General features: G+C 33.2%; 1 protein-coding gene across 6 annotated transcripts in view; it reads left to right on the forward strand.

Moving 5' to 3' along the window:
* LOC124357421 (pleckstrin homology domain-containing family A member 6) overlaps positions 1 to 17,785 on the forward strand; it is a 194,270-nt gene that overhangs the window by 53,250 nt on the left and 123,235 nt on the right. Inside the window, exon 1 of one of the 6 annotated variants that reach the window (XM_046809214.1) lies at positions 10,924 to 10,991. The exons of the other annotated variants lie outside the window; for them this stretch is intronic. The gene's annotated coding sequence lies outside the window, so the exon portion shown is untranslated. Of the gene's footprint in view, positions 1 to 10,923; positions 10,992 to 17,785 lie in introns of those variants that run through there. 6 annotated transcript variants of the gene reach the window in all.

A 17,785-nucleotide genomic window follows, 5' to 3' on the forward strand; every position in this document is an offset into this window, starting at 1 on the left:
TAACCGTTGAAAACAAGAAATAAACAAGAAAGTTAGTTTAAATAGTGAATTTTATACCTAATATATTTACATTTGATCTTTGTTGGCATTGCTTCGATCAATTGACAGGTATATATTTATATTAATTCAAACAAACTCTCCAATAACATAAAGTTTTTTATTTTTGTATATATTTTTTTTACTTTATTCGAGACGGAGCCCAAGTTTAATTGAATGTTTAAGGGGGGTCGGGAGGTCAAATGAGTCAAAAATTACTTTTTTTGTGTTTTTATTGAATATTATTCTGCTTTTCATAGCGGTTAATTCAAGACCAATTTCATGAAAATCGGTCAAGTAGTTCTTGAATAAATTTTTTTCTAAAGGCTGTACTTCAAATTTTTGGTGAGAGTTTCAGCATTGAGGAGACAGTGTTTTATATTGTACTATAACTCTTTGTGCAAAAGAGAGCTGTATTACTATTACGTTTCTGGCTATTGGTACAGTTGTTTGTCACCTGTTTTTTCTTTCATTACCTTGTTTGTTATTGTTTTCTTCTGTTTAAAACCAAGAATAACATTTCAAATGTCACAGTTTATTTTTTGAAGTTCTTGGTGTTTTCGGTGTGTTAGAAGTTTTATTTCAAAGGTATTGCAATGCCTAGATTTTGTAACAAAGTCTTTAAAAAACGTAAGCAAGTAGGGAAGTGGTGTTTGTAGATAGTGACTGTGTGAGAAGCCTAGAATCTAGGCCTATTACACAAAGCCCAGAACCTAGGACTAGTGCACCAAGCCCAATTCCAACAGAGCCTCAAAAGGAGAGTTTGTCTAGTAAGAAAATTAGTTCTTTGTCTTGCAGATTACAATAAGTACAAAGGTAACTGTGGCACTAATGACATTATAAATTTGCAAATTCTTCTAAACCTGCTTGAACAGAACCAAAGTGAATCGCTCAATAACATGATTTGGGCTCGTATTCCCAAGCGAACTTTTGTCATGCTATCAACTCTAGAATTAGGGATATATGATGCTATTGCTGTCTTCAACAAAGACAATGTAGTCAGATGCGAAGTGTTTGCTAAATTAGGGATTGTACCTGGGGTAAACTGTGTGTATGTGCTTCAAGACATGGACATGCTACGCATCAAAAAAGCGAATAAAGCCGTCGATGAAATAGAAAAAAAGTGTCAAAGACAGACTACACTGGCAAAAAAGAGGCTAGAAGACGACTATGAAGCAGAGGAAGCAGACAATCCCTCATATGGTGCAGGAATGCATTTATAAAGCAAGTTTAGTTGCTAAGCTAATGGATGTTTCAAATAAATGGCTTTTTCCGAAAATGAATTTTTTGGGTAAATAAGGAACATTATCTCCAAAACTATAAATAATAGATTAATAATTTTTTTTATCTTGGAGAGGGTATTAATCTACACATTTTAACACATGGTTGAAAAAAATTTCTATCAGAAAATTTTTTATTGCGACTAATTTATAAAAATTACTGGTAATTTTTAGAGTATTTTTTTTAAAAATTGCCAAAAATCCAAAAAATATTTTTTTACAAAAATCTTGTGTTAAAATATGTATATTGTTGTGCTTTATCAATAAAAAAAAGTTCTAAGTGCTATCATTTATATTTTTTTGGTAAATGTTCCTTAAAGTTTAAGAATTTAACATGGGCTTAAATGGAGCACCCGACTCCCCTTAAGTGATCAAGATCAGTTTTAAAATCGGAAGCTTATATTTTATGTCTGTCATTATTGTTGTGTTTTAATGTAAATGTTAATACCATTATTTGCAATTGTTTTATGAACACCATTGTTTAATATAGTTTGTAATAATTCAATTAATTTTTAATATTTTAAAATAGAAGTCACATTTTTAATATAAATCTATTGTACCATTATAACAGTTGTACGTACACTTATTTCAAAAGTATCCAGTCACAGTACCGGGTTTGAAAATCCTGTATGAGAAATAAGTTGTATGAATTTAGTTCATACTCAGTTTTATTACTAGTAGACTACAAAATAAAAATGTACTACTTTTTCGTGTATACTGCGTAATTGAAGATTAGATTCTCCCCTAATACCCTAAACTGAACTAACCTTACATAACCTTCTCAATAACAAGTAAAACGAAAACCGAATAAATAACAACAGTGAAACGATAAAATAATGCATGCCAACGTTAACGATCGAAACTGGCAAACAATAGAATGTTAAAGTGCTTGTTCGGAAATAAAATTTCATCAGTACGGATTGTTTGTGTCCTCAGTCATAAGAATGTTGGGCAATTTGAGTCACAAACAATGTCAGCAGCAGTAACAGTATACCTGCAGCAGCGCAGGAACGGTGAGTGGACAGTATTGCCACCTGCACACCACATGTTCTGGTCCAAGTCCATTATATCCCACAACTCAGCTGTTTTGGCATGGGCGTCACCTGATTCAGCGTCCTCGGTCATTGCATCCTTACAATACACTGTAGGTGGTTTTACAAGTGCATAAGGCTATTTATAATGCTACACGTGTGTGAATAACGTGCAAGTATTAGGATGCCACCTTGTTTGCAATTTACTGGTACTTTAATCATATATAAAACTGCTTACTAACTTCTGATTGCTAAACTGTGGCGTGTAGTACATTACGCTTCATATATATGCATGAATGCCTGTTTCACGCCACTCATCCAGAATGCATGATCGCAGATTTGTAACTTCTCATGCTATATAATCGTGAATAATTATAGATCTGTAGATTATACCGCAACCCGCCTTGAGACCAGCAATGGATGATTTAATATCGGTGGTGTGACTGACAAGCCGTATAGTTAAAGTGTTACCCTTAACGAAATTTAGAAAAATACAGATTGTTTGGTGCTTTAGTTTACTTTGATGTATTAATTTTGGCTCTAAAAATAACAATAAATAATTTATCCCCACACTCCTGCAAACGATAAAGGCCTATAGCACAGAAATTGACTTTAATAGAATGCAATAGATACCATGCATCATATGAAAAGGCATCATAGAGTAAGGTGATAGACGCCCTGGACAAATGGCCTATTGGTGCCCTTTTTATCACTTATGTATTTTATAAAAATGGCATAATAGGTTTTTTACAAACAACTACGTTACTCATATTGCTTAACAGGAAATAACAAGAGAAGCATATCGTTCATAAAAAATCTTGTAGCCATCTATTGATATATTATTCACACTGAAAACTACGATTACAATTTTGAAAGTTAAAATATGAAGGTACATTATAAGAACAAGTCAAGTCAAGGTTTTATTCTGGCTTTTAACATTGCAAATTTATTTACGACATCAAAGATCATGTCTTTTTTACAGCGCAATGGCATTAGAGTGTTTAGTTCGCTGTCTGTAAGATTATCTATTCACGTTCTTTAGTCGGGTCAAAACAGAAAATAAACCTTCCAAACGTTCTTTACTTCCTTTCTGCGGAACCGTAGGTGAAAGGCAAAGCCTGCAAAAGTCCAGTTTCTACTTTAAGATTAAGAGTGAATAACGATTAAATTGTCTATACTTTATTTCTTATTTCTCATATTCCTTCTTGGTAACACGTTTCCTAAATTCTGAGCGTTACCGAACATTTTTACATTCATCCTATGGGTAACTATGAAGGCAATGAGAAAACCATAGAATATATGGATTTGTAGACATAGTACAGTTATTGCATATTTTTACATATGAGACATAGTAACAGATGTAATGAGGTTAATTTGTTGGTTTGGTCGGCAAGACTTTCGTTACATTTGGTCCTTCAATAATCCGTTGAATCGGTTTATTTGTATATAGAAAATATATATTCCAATGATGGTGCTAATGTACCTATGTGATTTGGCTGAGCGTTAACAAAGAAAAAACGTATAAAGAAAAAGAAAAACTGTTGACTCACGTTGATAAAACGATTTCGAATAAATGAAAGCTATATATTTGAAATTTTGTATACTTTGCTTTGCTATCACTATTCTAGGAACAAAAAGTTTCGAAACCTTACTTTGAAAGTTAACAAACCACCATAACTTTTATTCTTGATTATCCTTGAGGTCCAAGAACGTCAGTCAGCATTGGTTATGTGGCCGAGGTAACATAGCTCTGGACAATCTCTACCGACCGCAGTAAATCAACGAAATCTGCTCAATTAAATCGATATAAATAAATGAAACAATTTAAATTGTGGTTTACAAAATTATACGCCCAAGATAATGCCTTCAAGAGCTCTCAAAGGATACTAATGCCGAAGATTTTTACAGCCCGATTAAAAATCTTACATCACAAGTTTCCAAGTTTAGAAATTTTTTGTTTGGCTGAAAAGCGTATAAAACCGTTTCCATTTTCGTTACTGTCCACATACAAGTAAAACTTAGAGTTACTGTTAAAAATACAACTAAGAAGTTTGATATTATTTTAATCATATAAAAAATACATTTTGACTTGGATATTCTCTGAACGGACATACATGATATCTTATATTGTAGTACGACTAGGTATTTAAGGCCTTGTAAAATTCATTACAAATGGTAAGTAGTGTGTGTCAATTAAGCATCACATGGCATTATCTAACTCCCAACCATTCTATAACGTCTGTAAGATTCTATATGTAATTTAATTTGTTGATATGGATCTGATTTTGGAATAACCTGAAGAGTGCAAAGTGATCTTAGTTTTAAATATATATGTGATAGCTGGAAATATTGCATACCAAATCTGTTGCCTCAGATTAATACATATATTATTACTTAGGCAATTACAACACAATAGTTTTACTCGTACTGGTATTCAACATACACCTATCTTCAGGTGTACGTAGAAGCTATATGGGTATTGTGTAGTGTAGGAAGGCTGTTGGAGGTCTGTAGTGGGCAGTTGTAAAAACCTGTTCCTTTTTTCACGCAAGGGAGAACGGGCTGTAATCGCAGCACTGTGTGTGGGGGCAACTAGTCCTATAACGAGTTAAATGATCCTGGACCACGCTGTAGTCCTGCTGCAGCATCTGCAACCGTCCTTGTCGGTCAACGTACGGCGATAAACAGAGGACTTGGTGGCCTGGCCGCACTTGGTGACCGAGGAGAGTGTTGGCACAGACTGTACGCAAGGTGAACGGGTACAGTACAGTCCCTGCCCCTAGGTGCTAACGCCTCCTCAGTTGACCTAAAAGATGCTGGTCATCTGGTCGTATCTGATACGCCCCGTCCTGAACAATTGATTGACAATTTATTTTTTGCGTAGAGGTTGACTAAACTCTATCTCAAGGAAATCAGTTATGGAACAAAACGGAGAACAGAATTATTATTGATAAAAAACAATAAAAAGAATTTGTTATAAATGAAATATACATCTACGAATAACAAAAATATGCAAAGTAAGTCAGTCACTTAAAAAAATGATTCTCAAATAAAACATTACTCCAATGATAGAAAAGTAAGGTACTGGTCTTGCACTTTAAACATATTGTGGTAAACTAATCAAAAGTATATTCCACTTTAGAACGTTAGTTTTGTTAACAATTGTAGTAAATACAATGATCTAATACTACAATTTACATGTTCATTACCCATGTTGACAATCTAGAAACTATAAATGTGGAAATGTATGTATTTGATTGATGGCTACATCATGTACATGCATACGAGTATAACATATCCATACTTTCATCAATACATACTCACTCTGTATATTCATATATGGTAACCAACATGGCGCGTAATATCCGTTCAGTATGTCGTCTCACCAAGGCCAACCCTTTGAACGTAAAAAGAATAGAATTCCTCCTTGGACCAAGAGGAATCTATTTCCCAATTTTTAAATATCTTAGATCTTACTATCAAGAGTAATATTACAGCCGGACAGAGACAATAACACGAGTTTTAAAAGTTCGGGTCCTTAATAATGAAGCTAAAGTGAGAATGAGGAAAATCAGGATAACAACGTCGATATTTTACGTCATAACACTAAGTTGTGGCATAAAGGTCACTAATAAATTACGGTCGGAAAGTGAGTATTTAGCGGTATAATGATTTGTGGTAAAGCTGAAGGAAACTAAAGTTGATAAAGTTACAATCCAGTGAGTGGATACACACTCGTGAGGGATGCGCTCGCCGGGGGTTGCGTGCACGCGCCCAACTGTTGATACTACTTGTAAGGCAGGCTACTTAATCAGCTCTAAACATTACGTAACTTAGTTCTTCTTAGTACATTTGGATGTCACGTCTAGAGTGTTTAGGAGACGTGGATGACTAAGAGATTTGCGGAAACATTATTAGGTCAGGCAGTCTCTCATTCCACTTGTAGAGGTTAGGTGAATAATGAGTCAGTATTTTAAAAGGATCAGTATTGTAAAAGGGGTCAGTGTTGTAAAAATGAGTCAATATTGTAAAAAGAAGTCATTATTGTAAAAAGCAGTAAGTATTGTAAAATAGGCCAGTATTACGTCAGTATATTATAAATAGGCCAGTATTGTGAATTGGTGTTGGTAATTTAGGCACCAACGTATTTCCTATAAATGTAATTTCCCGTTATAAATTGTATTACCATGTTTCGTATTTTAGTTCTCATTACTGGTAATGTCAAACAAGTGTTTCAATTGTCCGCACAAAAGAAGGATACTCGACAAAAGATCCGCCAATACATGATTGGAGAGTCAGTTCTTGTCGGTATAATACCGTTCACTTATTACTACGCATAAAGCAAATTCAATTCGATTTAGTAAGTAGGATTACAGTTTAATAGGCAATTATCAGCGTAGTTTTTCAACATAAACACTAATTTTAAATTGATATCTGCTCCCTTTTTCAAGTATCAATTTGAATACAACATTCAGCATGTAAGAAGAATAACCATTGGCGATGAAAACACCTGTATCAAAGAGCGTTTACGATATTAACGCCCAATTTGTTTTGTTGTCAAATTTTATTTTGATGTGTTCATTAATTTTTTAGTCTATAATGTTCATCGTCATGTGTTTAAACTATTTTCTCTTTTCCAATTTGAAGCTTATGTGTTAGACAGTAGTGCTGGGACTGAAATTAAAACACAAGTTTTATGATTTTACCAAATCCAATTGAAAATAATAATTAAATAAAGCAAATTCTAGAACTGTTTGTCTGCTTCATCAACACCTGGTAAGCGACATGTTTGATGACAACTAGGTATTGTAATGTATTAGGTGCAATAATTCATAAATTATATGACCAGCATACGAGCATGTGAGACATATAATTTATGAATGAATCATGTAGAGAATTGAATTATGAATATAGTACGTAAAATAAGTAAACGTTTCATTCAGTAGTGAAATTTAGCTGATTTGTTTAGAAGTTGGCTCTATTAAACTATTGTCATCCATTTTGCTCTAACTGATTATGAGTTTGGTTTGAATTATATCGTATTGCTCCAATTTTTTTCTTATATGAAATAATTTTGTTTGTGATTAATTCTGTTACATGGTTTATTAACGAATATTTTTCAACTGTGTAGTAAAGTTATTGGAGTTAAAACATAAACACCCAATGGTTGTAGAGTTCTCAGATTGGTTTCATTAAATATTTTAACTCAGAAAATTATTATTTCACTCTTAAACTTACATGTATGCAATTTCTTCTTCTACTTGTAACTAGTAGAATTACCTCATAGAATCGTCACCCTTCCTCGTGAAATACCCTATGTGTACACAGCGTTAATTATGAGTTAAGCTTTACGGCACTCGTCTCAGTTCTTTTCGTAATTCACTTGTTAATACGCATTCTCGTGCGTATTGGTTGTTATAATATATTTGTTGTGTAATCTGGTATGTAACAGGTTCATTGCAATAAAAGTAGGATGCATTTAAATAAATTTTATTCGTGAATTTTTCCAGCGAAAGTATGCACTAACCAACCTTGTGGTAACACTTTGAAATCCCTGTTATGGTTTAATTTAAAGGGATTATATTCCTTTTTAAACGATTACGCTATTATTTTTCCCCTAAATAAGAAATTATTAGTAGGTAATTCTAGAAATATCGTAGCTTAATTAATAACTGACTTGTTTTAGTATTCACTATTTTGATTAACATGGGCTAACGGTTGCGATTAGATAACTTTAGAATATTCAGGACTGTGCATTCACCTCACACACTAGGTTTACACGACGTTACCGTGCGTGTGTGCGTGCGTGTCACATGTGCGTGAGGAACATCCATTCATCCATCTGCCGTCGAATGCTAATGAACCTTGATCAAGTGTAATTTTTCCATAATGCAATGAATTACAAATTGTTTGATTGCGTGATCAAGTGACAATGAGTACAAGCAATGTTTGTATTACACGATAATTAATAAAAGGTATTGAAAATGTATAACGTACTAAACTGTATGTATGTGTATTAAGGACGCGGCAATTCCTAAAGTGTGTCGTAGTCTGTTTGTCCATATGTACGATAACTCCTAACAGAAAGGTTCCAGAGACTTGCAACTTGGTACATAGGTTCCTCTTGGCCCAAGGGAAACTCTTGGACCAAAGAGTCAAAGAGCAGCATGGTTTATATAGAACCGATATTGTGTGCCATGCTGGTTACCGTAATACATGAATATAGTGGGAATCTATGTGTGTTGATGAATGTAAAGAAATGTGTTACGTTTTATCCGGGTCCTTCGATACTCCGTTTATCGGTTTATTATGCAGTTTAAACGTAATAAAAGCTATCAATCAGTGATTAACGTATTTCCATGTCCTTCGTTGTACAGGAATTTCCTTCTCACAAACACGTAAAGCGTCTTCGCCGTTATTAGTTTTAGTCCTCGACATTTGAATACTTTGTATTGGGTATGTGAACACATGGTTCTAAAGTGCTGTCTTGTATTGTTCAGTGTGCTGGTTATTCCTGTATATATATATCATGACGAATGTCTTGGTCCCTGGTGAGCATACATAGAACTACTGATCTCGGTGTGATATCTACAAACTTTAAGAAAGAAAGTTATAAACAGGCGGTATATCTTTTTTGTATAATAATACATTGTACGATGAATATAAATGAATTATATTCCGTTATCAGTAGCCTACCTGAAGTTGGAATGTTTGGACGACGTGTTTAAGAAACAAGTACATGTTAGTAAGATCAGGAAGTCAGGATGTATAGAGTAAAGTCTTTTCAATTTTATTACGCTAAGGTCAACCCCTGATCAGATGTGTTCCCAGGAGTCTATTATTGTGGTTCGCTCGAGCATTCTATCACTCATCATCTTGTCAATCGGAGCGTTTATTTCTAGATTAGGAAATTATTAGGCATTAGTTGTAGTTTGTTGAAGTTATTTTTGCTTATTCTATGAAAACAAACAGTCGTGCTATCATTAGTTAAGAATATTTCCTAATCCTTGTAAAGAATTACAACAAAAATCTTTACACCCAAGGAAATTTAAATGAACAATTTTTATTAATTTGGAGGAATTATGTCGATGATCTACACCTTCTTAAAGTCATTATGTCAGTGAAGGAAAAAGGATTTTTCCGAACATTTGCCATCGTTCAGTGAAACAAGAAATCAGTGCAATCTGATCTCTTTTTCAGGTAAAGAACTAACCTAATACATAATTACAAACTAGGTAAAAATAAACAAATCTTACCAAAGCGTTGTGGTACGCCTAGGTCCTACTAACCACCAACGACCGCCAGACGTATTGTGACCTGTATTCCGTATTTTAGTTTTAATGATTAGTGTTGTGTATAGTTTTTTATTAAGTGCATGTTTATAGAGTTAGTGAAGTTGACAATACAACATGTAGGTTGGTGATTCCTAGGAACTTAGGCGTGCCACAACGCTTTGGTAAGATTTGTTTATTTTTACCTAGTTTGTAATTATGTATTAGGTTAGTTCTTTACCTGAAGAAGAGATCAGATTGCAGATCTCGAAACGTAATGTTACTGATTTCTTGTTTCACTGAACGATGGCAAATGACCGGAAAAATCCTTTTTCCTTCACAATCCTTCCATCGTCAAAAATAACCTTCAAATATTATGTCAGGTTGTATTGCTTAACCTCCCATTTTATGCAATCTTGTATCCTGTATTGGAAGAACAAAGTTTATCCGGTATGTCTGAATTACCACTATTTATTTAATCTAGATAGGAGATAAATCCATAATAAATTATTGAGAATATGGTAGTATAATGAGCTTGGAATGTTAGAACGATTAATGTTCTATGTTTTATAGCATGAACTAACGAATTTAAATACAGGAAGACGTTTTAGAATAAAGTGAAACAATTTCGTAGTTTATTTTACTTCATCGTTTTCTGTTTTAAGGGGCACGTTACTGAAAACGTAAAATACCTTGTGTATGTTATATGTGTACACATTATAAAAGTTAATTAGACCTGTCAGAAAGGCGGGGAGGTCTGCGTGGTACATATGCCCAGACCAGCTTCGTCCCGTCCTTCTAAGAGTAAACGAAAATAATGTTATACAAGCATAGTTGTTAATTAAAATTCACTACATTCAGTATTCGTTGCGTAATTCTTTGCCTACTGAATTACAAATAGTGCGTCAATGCAGTTGTCATCGTGCGAATCCAAAATATGTTTAAAGAAGTAGGCTAAACACATACTTTTATAAATATTCGCTGCTAGTCTATGAATTGAAAACATTCACTGCGTAGTTGGTTAATATATAAGTGAAAATCTCGTCAATGAACTTTTACGGTTGGACGAATTCTAATGTTCTATCTCAGTGCATGTTTTAATAAAGTTTAAAAATAATGTTGAGGATTTTTGCGGGCCACAGGTTACTGGGAATGATGGCACTGAAAAGCATCCTTTTCGTTATAATTAAACGCTCATAGCCGGTACAGTGGGTGAAGGGTGGTGGGTGCGGTGGGAGGGTGGGGGGTGGGTGTGGGTGGTGATATGGACCGCAGTCGTGTTCGATCGCTAGCCGGTGCGCTGCCGCAACACCGGGCGTCGAGTGCGGTACTAATACGGGACTAGAACCCTGGACCTCCGATGTGATGGTGGGGTATGGTGTTCTGCTCTCCTGATATACTTTATTTATTGTCTTCGCATCACAAGCAAATTATTAATATCTATACTCTCATAACCAACATTTTATTTCATAAGGGGTTTGCATGGTACTTACTTCGTATTATATACTTTTAATAATACAATTTAAAATCCAACGGCCTTAGCTCGATTTTTAAAGACTTTTGAAATTCTATAACGATGACGAGGTGCACGCACATCTTTCTCTCCCCCATTAACATACAATTTCAGTTTAACTCATTCGAATGAATCTCATATAGCCTCAAAAACGGTTCATAACATTTGAATTATTAAATGTTGGTAATCCATTTTAGTGATACAGAAATCAATTCAAACGTTGTATAAGTTCAAATATAATTGAAATTTGCATTTAATGAGCAAAATGTACGTCATTAAAAATACATAAATGTACACATAATGTATGTACACATTTTAAGTGTAAAAAGCAACATGAGAACAATAGTTTTACTTTGAACAGAAATGGTTTTGTAATATGTATACATTGTTCAAAACGAAACGAAGAATTTCTTCATTAATGAGACGAAGTTATGACGTGAACGCCGCCTCTGCCTTCACATTTACTTAACTGTTACATTTATGTATCATTAAGTTAGCAATTAATATTCTGTTTATTTCTATGCTGCTCAACCGCAATAAAAATCAAGTAATTTTGAGTAGTTTGTGCGAATATAAACGAATTCATTACAATTACAGCTAATAAAGAAAAACGTTAATTTTTATGAAACTGTAGTTACTTGAAGCGCATGACCTTCTTGATTAAAGCCACAGCCATTCACTGTTTATTGTCTACATCATGTCGCGTCATAACTCAAGGCCCTGATTGCCTTTATTGTTGTGAGAGACACTGCCATAACACTTATGGTCTACAGTCTGTCAATAATACTAACGGTGTTATTACATTGCAACAATTTCAAGTTCTCGATAGATTTAATTCATCTAGCTAATACATTTATTGTCCTGCGTGTAAATTAGAATTTACTATTTCAGTTTTAGTAACAGTTAATGTAAGGAAATAAACGTTTGGCCAGGGACGGGATACACTAAAATTACAAAGCCTTACATTAAAATCTTAGGTTTGTCATATTATAAAAATTACATTGATAGAAACAATATATTTATTAGTTGAAGTTGTTGTTAAATTATGTTATGCTTTACGTGGTATTGCATCAGTTTATTTTCTATAAATTTAGTATAATATTGAATTGAATATTAAATTACATGTAAGCGAAATGTTATAACTTTGTTCGCATAATTAAGTAGTAAGTGTTAATTGTATTTGTTAAGATCTAAAACTAATTTATTACAAATGATTAATTTACATACGGGACTATTAATTTAATCTTATTACAATTAACTGATTAGCATTAAAATAATTTCGACTGGATGTTGATTTCGATTAAGTGAATAGAATTAAATTGCTGTTAACTCGATTAAACATCTTCACAGGCGGTTCTTATAATCACCTATAATCTTACATGTGGCCGTTATTTTAATAATTTGTAGTTTCAAGAACGATCATTCGAACTGAGATATATCTATACTGTAAAAACATCTTAAACTATTAAATTCGAAGCACCGCTGAAACGTAGAATACACAATTTTATTTATAAATAACAGAGAATAACAACATTATGTAAAACCGCCAAAGAACCGTAATATAATGATGTATATATAAGTAAAGCTAGTATTCATAACTTAGTTGTGTTAAGTAATATCTGCGAAGAAACAAATAAACCCATTACAGGAAAACGTAATAAAAAGGCAACCTATTTAATCAAACAAAGTGCGTACACATGCTTTGTTCTGTTCATGGAGATGATTAACAACCGTACAGTCTGGTTTTATAAAAGCATTCAAATTATTTTATACACATGTCGTGGCATATAGAGGCAAATACATTACTGAAGTTCTAGTATAAACATTTAAGTTGTCTGATTATTAGATCACCGGTAGTTTGGATGGGTAAACCCAAAAGGAATATGTCTTGTGTTTATTATTTAGCAGTTATGCATTTGTAAAAGACTAACGTAATGAATTATTTTTCCGAAATACGTGTAGCCAGATTTATATTTGTTATGGAAAGTAACATTTATGGATTTTTATAAAATGTATATGGTTGGCTTTTATTCAAATGTATCCATTTATTCAAACATTTTGAGTTTCACTGAAATCATAAAGAAATGTAATAAAGATTTACATTAAGTGTGTAAAAATGAATAAATCCAACTACAAAAAAATGTGTATACAAAATAAATAAATAACGGGAGACGACATTTTATATAATTGTATTGTACGAGTATAAGAGGATCTGTTACTGAAATTAGTAACTAAAACCACATAGAAGGTTTGGGACGTACTACATCGGTACGATCGGTCTATACAAATCATCTTTTTTAAAATGATAATATTAAAAAATGAGTGAGATAATTCCTTATTTTATATCCTAGGTATAACATGTAAAATAGAAGTATAGTACCAGAGTTTTTTTAATCAAGCTAACATGAAAATGTGTTTATACCGAATAAAAAACAAAAAAGAATGAAATTCAATTTTTTTCAAAATACAAACTATAATAATTCTATCTAATTATAAATTAAACCACCCATTAAAAATCTTACAAACATGGGAACTGTGCAGAAAAATTATAAAGTAACTCTATATAAGTTTTAACATACGAAAAAAGAAACATTGTTTTTATATTCACTATTGGTGATATTGGTGTGGAGCATAAATTTTACCAGACTAGTACGTTCTGAGGATATAACGTTCATATCCACTTATCGGCCACACTTACCTGATAATACTTTTGGTAGTAACGTGTACGAGCGCACGCGCACGCGCGCGCACACACACACACACACACACACACACACACACACACACACACACACACACGCGCGCGCGCACACACACACACACACACACACACACAAATATATATTAAGCTATATTTAAATATTACATATCGTTACTCTATGATAATTGTAGAGTGTGAGGGGACGGAAGGGGGTCTCCCACGACCACAACTTACTTCGGGGACAGTTCCGAGAACTTCGCTATTAGTTGGGTGGCAATCATCGCCTCGTTGAAAGTTATTCCTTTTTACAGTTCTTTTCCAAAGAATACGGACATGGACGACAGATTACGGAGATAGTCTTACGCGTAATCTCTAAGTCTCTACTATTCTGATATGATGCGAACATCATAATCTAAAATATTGTCGCACATCTAGTTTAGTCGATACACCCAACAATCCCAAAATAAGGGGGGGGGGGTTTATAACGAAATGTGGGTTTTAATCGCAGGGTATCACGCGCTCTCCGTGGGCTACATCAAATCTAACATTGGGACATTGTCGTCATCACAGATTGTGTCTTTATCCAAAAGTATTGATACACAAACAATACTTTTATCTAAATAATATTCCTCACAATACTTGTAAATTTTATGTTGTGTAAAGTTTGAGAGCGTCCCCCGTTAACCGTGTAATTATAGTCGTAAATGTACACAAGTCAGTCTTCTTTCCTAATTTTGCGACAGTGATTAAAATGTACCCTTCTTTTCCATCTCAGAAATTAATGAACATAGACATTTAAAAATAACTCAAAGGGTTTGAACTATAAACAGTGAAAATCTATTGTCATACAAATCCGCCGTGTATAAAAAACTATAAACCCAATTGTTAATAGTTATAACGTGATACGGCATGAATTATTCTAAAATTAGTGTGAAATGTCTTCCCTCGTGTTCTGTGTATTCTTATTGTTTAAATTTAAACGCGTGACCATTAGTAGTGTGACTTGTATCTATATGCCCTAAATATTTAACGTTAGATAATATTAAATAATAATTTTTATTTTTTAACACACAAATTCTTTATTTATTCTGCTAGATTATTCCTTTTTCTTCTTACGTTCCCTTTTCTTTTAACGCGGCCAGATGTTCTTCAAATTGGTTACAGTTCTTAATTAATTATAGCAGTCATATCTCGTTGTTGAAATAATTAAACCTAAACAGTTGGATGAATATCTATGATATTGGAAATTATCCTTTCCTGCACAGTTATAACAAAGGTAGATTTCACTTATCGCTGCTTGAAACAAAATCGAAGGTACATTAATATTTTTGAAGGGTGATATATACAATGCTGATTAGGTACGACTCTGGAATTATTGGCATCTTATAGTTCTTTAAAAAAAGTAAAAGCTCAACTATCTTGAAGTCTTACATGACTTAAATAATTATAAATATGATATTATAATATTATAATAACAGTTACCGCTACATTGCAGTATAGCGTAATATGTTTATCGAATCTCAGAGTGTAAGGGCGGCGTGTGGTAGTGTAAGGTCTCGCTAAGTACCACAGACACGTGATTAATCACATAGCTGCACTACATACATTTAGAGATTGCAAGAGATTCAGTCCGCAATAGTTTCATAAGTGACGGACAACAACGAGCTTTTCAATTATCTGTAGTAGATGAATTGAGATCTTCTTAAGCATTTCAGTCAATGTCAGTCCATGTTAAAGTAGAAAAATCGAGTTGTCTTAAGGTATTAGTAAGGCTCCCCTTAATGAATAACAATAATTTACACTCACGGAGACGTCTATTCCAATCCATAAAAATTCGTTTATAGATTAATTTTTATTTAATTTCCGAGTTTTCCCAAAATTAAGACAAATATAAAATTTATTGGATAAATGTAAACTCTGTGCAGTATATTCATGGATTACTCATTTAACTTCAGGGAATTATGAGTTTTAATGATTAATGGATTTAACAGTAAACAGTAAAACCTGTCATCTTTCATATAAGTATTATAAAATACCTCCGTCCTTAACTATAACCATTTTTATTTTAGTCCTGATTATGATGGTTTTTAAATACTGCTACAAATGTAGGTATTTACAAAAAACATTTGTTCTACTTTTCCTGTCTAGAGATATGTGTCTTAAAGGGATGCGTCTACATTTGTTCTAATTTTCCTTTCTTTAGGATATGTGTCTACATTTGTTCTAATTTTCCTTTCTTTAGGATATGTGTCTTAAAGGGATGTGTCTACAGCTTTGTTATTTAATAATTAGTCCAGCCGTACACCGCATGCACGAATTCGTCGGTACAGGACCACCTTACCACTGAGCATATGTATAGTGGTCTGAAATCTATCGTGTATCTCATCATAAACTGATTCTGAGCGCTGGTGCTATTTACCTTATAACGAAACATTTGAGTCAAAGTTAATAAAACACACTGTCAATTATTCACAGCCTGAATGCTCCCTTAACCCACAACAATGACATAATGCTGTTGTTACTTCCTTTCTTAAAAGTAACCGGGAATTACGTGATAAAGATTGATTCAGAAGATTTTCCGACATTACAGATGCTTCCCAGCTTCACATTCTCAGAGAGTTTTGTTTTAAATGGATAAAGTATTTTCTGTATTTAAGTGGACTAAAGATTAACCATTTAACTGCCACGACTGGTTTTGAGTACGGCTGTGATGAATGACTCAAGTTATTAGTACCCTGTGATGCTCGGAGTATAACGACAACGCTTAAAGGCAGTATAGAGTTACTATACTCGTAGAGTTTGATTACTACAATCAGATATCAATTTTTTTAAATCATGGAAATATATCCTAATGGTTTGGGAAAGTTCTATTAAACCGCATGGAATTCGTATTCCAGTAGTTATTATTTTGTTCTTTTACCCAGAATTGGAGGATTTAGTAAGTTTACGCAACATTTTCGAATGCCATTTCTTAAAAATCTAAAAAAACAAACATTAATTTTGGTCGGGGGCATTTTGAATGTTGCAATGTAAATTCAGTGATATAGTAGTCAATATTAAATTCAAATCTCAATTGTATTGTTATGGAAGAGCACCGTTCTTCCTTAAAAAAAAATGAAAAAAGGCAGACTCTAAAAGATTCCCCCTCATTTTGGAAGAAGGGCACATAAACATGCTTAAAAGTAAACTATACGAAGTCTGAGGGACATTACCTAAAGTTTGGTTTAATTTTTAAATCAAATAAAAGGGGCGAAATTTCTTTATTTTCATCTCGTACACAAATACTCGCATGGAATCAATTTTAGAGCTCATGTACACGATAGATAAATAATATTTATATAGATTTTAGGAGAAGTCAAGAGTGAAGGCAGTGTAACCAGAGACGGATGCAAGAATACTAATTGAAGAACCTTCCATTAAGTGGATAGCAAGGTTGTGGGAGGGAGGAAGAGGTAGGATTTCACATTGGATTACCATAGAGATGGACCCTGGTCACGGGAATCTGGGTTAGGTACGCTTTACTGTCTTAACACTTGTTTGTTTGAGACAATGTTTTTAACAATGTATTTATATTGTTAGTTTAGAAGTTAGTTTGTCAACCAGACATTTGTCGTTTATTGCTTATTATTGAATTGTTTTAACAGTATGGGTTATAAATGTTAGTGAAAGAATCGTGGTGACATAACTTAATCATCAGTAATACAAAACAAAATTAAAATTAATGTTGTTTGAAAATCTTTATTATTCTATATTTTGTACAAAAAGTCGTACTGCATTGAAGTGGGATACAGGTAGGGTACGATAAACGGACCCGGTTTTTTATATCGAAGAATGTAATCATTGATACCTATAATATTCGCATCTCAGATCCTAGACTATCAATCGATATAAAAGTATCTATAGTCTTCAACAACAATCATATTTTTAAAATAAAAATATGACTTTAATATTTA

This window comes from Homalodisca vitripennis, chromosome 3 (assembly GCF_021130785.1).
Source record: "Homalodisca vitripennis isolate AUS2020 chromosome 3, UT_GWSS_2.1, whole genome shotgun sequence".
Classification (NCBI taxonomy): domain Eukaryota; kingdom Metazoa; phylum Arthropoda; class Insecta; order Hemiptera; family Cicadellidae; genus Homalodisca; species Homalodisca vitripennis.